General features: G+C 38.3%; 1 non-coding gene across 1 annotated transcript; it reads right to left on the bottom strand.

The window, feature by feature from the left end:
• Positions 1 to 2,578: 2,578 nt before the first annotated feature.
• Positions 2,579 to 2,685, bottom strand: LOC127099800 (small nucleolar RNA R71). Its single transcript, XR_007794269.1, has one exon. It is a non-coding gene; the product is annotated as a small nucleolar RNA R71 (small nucleolar RNA).
• Between the last annotated feature and the right edge of the window lie 3,989 nt (positions 2,686 to 6,674).

The raw sequence follows: 6,674 nt of genomic DNA, 5'->3' as shown, positions 1-6,674 counted from the left end.
CACAACCACCTGCTGTTGAAAAGTATATCTTCGGCAAATATTTTTATATCGTATCCACAGAGATTGGTTGTTATTACCGCCGTTCTATAATCCAAATTGTTATAAGTTTAGAAAGTAACAAAGTTGTTTTGTTTGGAAAGTATCTTTTTGAGTAAATGTCACTAAAAACAGTAAAATGGTTTTAATCAAATGTAAAAGCTTGGCAAGATTGGAGTTCACTATTTGATAACACGAAATTATATCACATTTTAGGACTTAATTCAATTAAATTATATTATTATTTACTTTAATTTATTTCATTTTATCAGATATTACGCGGTATTTCCTTTCTATTTATCTCAGGTACCTATTTGAAGCAAAAGTAAAAAAAGGAAGAAAAGGAGGTGCAAAAAGAAGTTTCTGGAAACAAATAGCAAAAGCCAAGCCCAGCCCAAAGAAGGCACAGGCGTTGTGCCTGTGACGAGCGTCACGCTATATGCACTTGTGTGACGAGCGTCACACATGGTGTGACGGACGTCACACCATTCCCCTATATTTGAGGCACAAGGAACACTTCAGAGACGTTGAGAGAGAGTTGAGCCCTATTTCCACGCCCAACTATTCTGCACGTTGAAGACTTTTGACGCGGAAGCAGTTGCAGGAGGTGGATATAAATAGTAGCTTTTTGGAAAGCTCAGGGTTCCACGCTTTTTCCAGATTTTTTCCGTTTTCGCATTCTTTCTTTTTTCCAGCAGCTTAGGCATATTTTTACAGTATTACTTTGACAACTTTTTACATTGTTTTCCTTTTGCAATTCTATTTTCTTTTCCAGCTCTTAATTAATTTTCCGCACAATAGTTTCTACACCAGAAACTATTGTGTACCTTTTACCGGATCTAACCTTACGTTAGAATCTAGTTTTTTTATTCCTTTGTTTTATTTTTCTGCCTGATTGAAGAACTCAAGAACAAATCCAACCGGTCTGTGGTGGAGTGTTCAAGACTGCTATTTAATTATTCAGGTTCTTTATTTATTTGTTGAATTTATATATGCTTGTTTTTATTATTAATTTTTGCTGCTTGCCTGTGATGAATCTGTTTATGCATGTTATTTATTTAAGTCTGTTTAGCATGTCTGGCTGATTTATTTAGGTATCGGTATGTAAAGTAAGCGGAATGAAGGAATCAAAACTAAGTTGGTTTAATTAAGTTTAAAATTAAAATCACTCTTTTTACGGTCTCAATTTACAGGTTTAATAACAAAGTTTTTGTACGAAAGTAAAAGACATAAAGAAGTTAAAATCAATAGAGCGAGAGTTTGAGGTTTTGACTGGACAGTGTAAATTGGACATTAATTCTAGATCAGGGCGAGAGCAATTTTTAGAGTTAATTAAATTCTAACCAAGTATTTTTAAAGATTGAATGTGAGGGCGAGAGTTAAGCATTTGAGTTTAATTATATAACCTAAGTCAACAGAGCGAGAGTTTGAGATAAGGGTGTTTAAACGATTAGTGTTTTCTTAAAAAGAGTTTCTACGGATTCTACTGTTTTCAAAAAGTGGTTTTTGACTTAATTATAAGTGACAACTACGTTAATATAAAATCATAGTTTATTCAACAGAGCGAGAGTTTGAGATAAAACTTTTAACCAATAGCGTCAACTGAAAAGATTTACTTTAAAACCAAGAAACCAATAAAGAATTGATTCCCTAATTACGACGAATTACATACCGATATCCGCTTATTAGATATTTATTTTAGATCTTAGTTTAGTTTTATCCTTTTTCCCCAAACAATCAAAATATCATCTGCCTTAGCTTTACGAAGTAACCTTAGATAACGGTATATCGATTCATAAGTCCCTGTGGGATCGATATCTTTTAAAACTACGCGTTAGAACTGTGCACTTGCAGTTTGTACCCCAATTCGACTCATAAAGTCGAGCGATCAAGTTTTTGGCGCCGTTGCCGGGGAACTTTTATTTAGTCGATATCGTAACTCTCCTGTTACGCTGTAGAGACTAAGGCTTTTCTTTTTCTTTTCTTTCTTTCGTTGATTTGTATGCCACGCACTCGCTCTCAAGGCGAACCGCTCTACTTACGAATCAACGATATCGAACTATATCTCCGAGTCTTACGACGAATTCGGGAATATCGTGCTGTAAACAATCTCCCTCCTGTAGAACTTCCTGATTTCAAAAATATTTTCCCTTCGATACCCGAGATGGCAGAACCAGCTCGTGCTCTTAGAGATTACGCCGCTCCATCGCAAGATGAACCGCATTCAAGTATTGCTCCACCCGCAATTGAAGCAAACAACTTTGAACTCAAACCTTCACTGTTGCAGGCAGTGCAACAGAACCAATTCTCTGGGAATCCTACCGAGGATCCTAACCTTCATTTATCCGTATTTGTCCAATACGCTGATACTGTTAAAGCTAATGGTGTCACTTCAGAGGCAATTCGACTTCGTCTTTTCCCTTTCTCACTAAGAGATAGCGCTAGAAGATGGCTTCAATCTCTTCCTTCCAACTCAGTCACCACATGGAACGAGTTGAAGAAAGTTTTTCTTCCTCGATATTTTCCGCCAAGCAAAACTGCTATGTTAAGAGCCCAAATAAATGGATTTAAACAGAAAGATAACGAGTCTCTTTTCGAAGCATGGGAAAGATACAAAGACATGATGAGACTTTGCCCACACCATGGTTTAGAAGACTGGTTAGTAATTCATACATTCTATAATGGTCTCCTGTACAACACGAGGTTAACAATAGATGCCGCCGCAGGTGGTGCGCTAATGAACAAACCTTATGCAGACGCTTACCAACTTATCGAAAGCATGGCTCAAAACCACTATCAGTGGGGAACCGAACGAACAATGGTGGAAAAACCTCAAACGAAAACTGGCATGTACGAGATAAGTAACCTTGATCATGTTAATGCAAAAGTGGATGCTCTGGTCCAGAAAATTGAAAGTTTAAATGTATCACCTCCAGCCACAGTAGTTGCCATAACTCAGAATTACGAAGTCTGTGGAATCCAAGGTCACACTCCTGCAGATTGTCAACTCCTAACAGGAATCCAAGCGGAGCAAGTAAACTATGCTTAAGGAAGCCCCTATTCGCATACCTATAACTCAAATTGGAAGAATCATCCAAATTTTTCATATAAGAGTAATAATGCTTTATACGCACCTGGACAATCTCCAAATCAAGCCCCAGCTATACCTCCGGGATATCAGAAGCCGACCCCATCTACATCTAACAATAACGCCCCTAGGAAATCCAACTTGGAAATCATGATGGAGAACTTTATAGCTTCTCAACAGCAAACCAATAAAGATTTCTTAAACCAGAATGTACACACTGGCGAACAAATTAAACAACTAGCAAGTAAAGTAGATGCCCTGGCTACCCATAACAAAATGCTGGAAACGCAAATATCACAAGTAGCTCAACAACAAGCGCCTACTGCTGCCCCAACTGGTACATTTCCTGGCCAACCCCAACCTAACCCAAGAAGCCACGCTCATGCAATTATACTGAGAAGTGGAACGGAAGTGGAAGGACCGTCTGACCCAAGGACAGAAAACCAAAACTCTGAAAGGTCAACTGAGGAAAGTGAACCTAAGGAAAAGGCAGAGAGTAATAAGGAAACCGTAGAAAAGAAGGAACCTTATGTACCTCCACCACCTTATAAACCACCTATCCCTTACCCTCAAAGGCTTGTTAAAACCAAAGATGCGGGCCAATTTAAAAAATTTGTCGACCTACTAAAACAATTAAACGTCACTATTCCGTTTACAGAAGCTATTACGTAGATGCCTTCATATGCCAAGTTTTTAAAAGAAATTCTTTCTAATAAAAGGAAACTTGAAGATAGCGAAACCGTTACACTTACTGCTGAATGTAGCGCTATAATACAGAATATGCCTCCTAAACTTAAAGACCCAGGTAGTTTCTCTATACCCTGTCACATAGGAAAATTTGTCATTGACAAAGCCTTGTGCGATTTAGGAGCCGGTATTAGTGTTATGCCTTTATCCATATGCAAGAGACTTGAAATGGGAGAATTAAGACCAACTAAAATGTCTGTGCAACTAGCAGATCGTTCCGTAAAATATCCTGTAGGAATTCTTGAAAACGTTCCAGTGCGCATAGGTCAATTCTACATTCCAACTGATTTTATAATTATGGATATTAGAGAAGATGAAGTTACGCCCATTATACTGGGAAGACCGTTCTTAGCAACCGCCGGTGCAATCATAGACGTAAAACGAGGACGACTCACTTTCGAAGTAGGAGAAGAGAAAATTGAGTTCATCCTTTCCCAATTTTTGAAAGCACCTGCAATAGAAGATACATGTTACTTCATGGATATCATCGATGAATGCATAAAAGAAACGGAGTTAGAAAAAGACAAATCATCTGACTACCTTGTAGAAGACAAACTTAACCAATGTTTAGCAATAACACCGGACCCTACGCAATGCCTCAAGAAACCAACCTTAGACCTGAAAACACTTCCCAAGAATCTGAGATATGAATTCCTAGACTTAGAGCTTGAACGACCAGTGATAGTTAATGCTGACCTAGGAACACTCGAAACAGAAAAACTCCTGCATATCTTAAGAAAATATCCAACCGCACTAGGTTACAACATCACCGATCTTAAAGGAATAAGTCCTTCTATTTGTATGCACCGCATCATGTTAGAAGAAGACTGTAAAACTTCTAGGGAACACCAGAGAAGACTAAACCCGATCCTAAGTGAGGTAGTGAAGAAGGAAATAACCAAGTTATTAGAGGCAGGTATCATATATCCTATATCTGATAGCAAATGGGTTAGTCCTGTACACGTAGTACCAAAGAAAGGAGGCATAACAGTCATTGAAAATGAAAAAGGAGAAACTATAACCAAACGAATCGAATCGGGATGGAGAATGTGCATTGACTATAGGAAACTAAACAAAGCAACCCGAAAAGATCATTTCCCTTTACCATTCATTGACCAAATGTTAGAACGATTAGCAAAACATTCACATTTCTGCTATCTAGACGGTTACTCAGGTTTCTTTCAAATACCAATTCACCCTGATGACCAAGAAAAGACAACATTCACGTGCCCTTTTGGTACCTTCGCTTATAGACGAATGTCGTTTGGCTTGTGTAATGCTCCTGCAACTTTCCAAAGATGCGTGATGGCAATATTCGCCGATTTTCTAGAAAACATCATGGAAGTATTTATGGATGACTTTTCCGTATGCGGACAAAGCTTTGAAGAATGTCTTGAAAACCTAGAGAAAGTTCTAGAGCGATGTGTAAAAGTAAACCTAGTACTTAATTGGGAAAAATGCCACTTTATGGTACAAGAAGGAATTGTTTTAGGACACATCATCTCAAATAGAGGAATTGAAGTGGACAAGGCCAAAATAGAGGTAATCGAAAACCTTCAACCTCCGAAGACTGTGAGAGAAGTACGAAGCTTCTTAGGACATGCCGTTTTTACCGACGATTCATTAAAGACTTCTCTAAAATAACTAAACCGTTGACCGGATTATTGATGAAAGATGCTGAATTCATATTCGACAATAAATGTTTAGAAGCATTTCAAACGCTTAAACAAGCACTGATCTCCGCACCCATAATGCAGACACCAGATTGGAATGAACCATTCGAAATAATGTGTGATGCCAGCGATTACGCTGTAGGTGCTGTTTTAGGACAACGAAAAGATAAAAAGCTTCATGTTATATATTACGCAAGTAGAACTCTAGATGAAGCACAAATGAATTACGCCACAACCGAGAAAGAACTTCTAGCGGTAGTGTTTGCGCTAGATAAATTTCGTTCTTACTTAGTCGGAGCCAAAATAATCATCTACACTGACCACGCTGCTATCAAATACCTCTTAACTAAAAAGGATGCAAAACCTAGACTCCTAAGGTGGATCCTGTTACTACAAGAGTTCAATTTGGAAATCAAAGACAAGAAAGGAATTGAAAACGTAGTAGCAGATCACCTCTCTAGACTTGAGAACCTTGAACCGGAAAGAACAACAATTAACGATGATTTCTCGTACGATAAGCTTATAGCTACTTTAGAAGAAAATAACGCTGATAAACAGGTAGAAACTACCTTAGCAATATCTGTTACACCGTGGTACGCTGACCTCGTCAATTATTTAGCTGCCGGAATAGTTCCATCTACCTTATCATACCAACAGAAGAAACGATTCTTCTATGATATAAAACAATATTACTGGGATGACCCCTTACTTTTTAAAAGAGGTCCCGATGGTATTTTTCGTCGGTGTATACCCGAAGAAGAGGTAGAAAGTATAATCCAACACTGTCACTCCGCTCCTTATGGTGGACACGCAAGTACATCCAAGACCTGCTCTAAAATCCTACAAGCTGGTTTTTATTGGCCAAGTATATGGAAGGATGTACATGCAACTATTAAGAAATGTGACAGATGTCAACGCACAGGAAACATATCTAGACGTGACGAGATGCCACAAAAGGGCGTTTTGGAAGTCGAGATTTTCGACGTGTGGGGAATAGACTTCATGGGACCTTTTCCATCCTCTTTCGGCAACAAATACATACTCGTGGTAGTTGACTACGTATCAAAATGGATTGAAGCTATAGCTTCTCCAACAAACGACACACGAGTAGTAACTAGACTCTTTAAGAA

The sequence above is a fragment of the Lathyrus oleraceus genome, chromosome 6, assembly GCF_024323335.1.
Source record: "Lathyrus oleraceus cultivar Zhongwan6 chromosome 6, CAAS_Psat_ZW6_1.0, whole genome shotgun sequence".
NCBI lineage: Eukaryota > Viridiplantae > Streptophyta > Magnoliopsida > Fabales > Fabaceae > Lathyrus > Lathyrus oleraceus.
The sequence above is the reverse complement of the archived record's forward strand: the minus strand, read 5'-3'. Positions and strand labels throughout refer to the sequence as shown.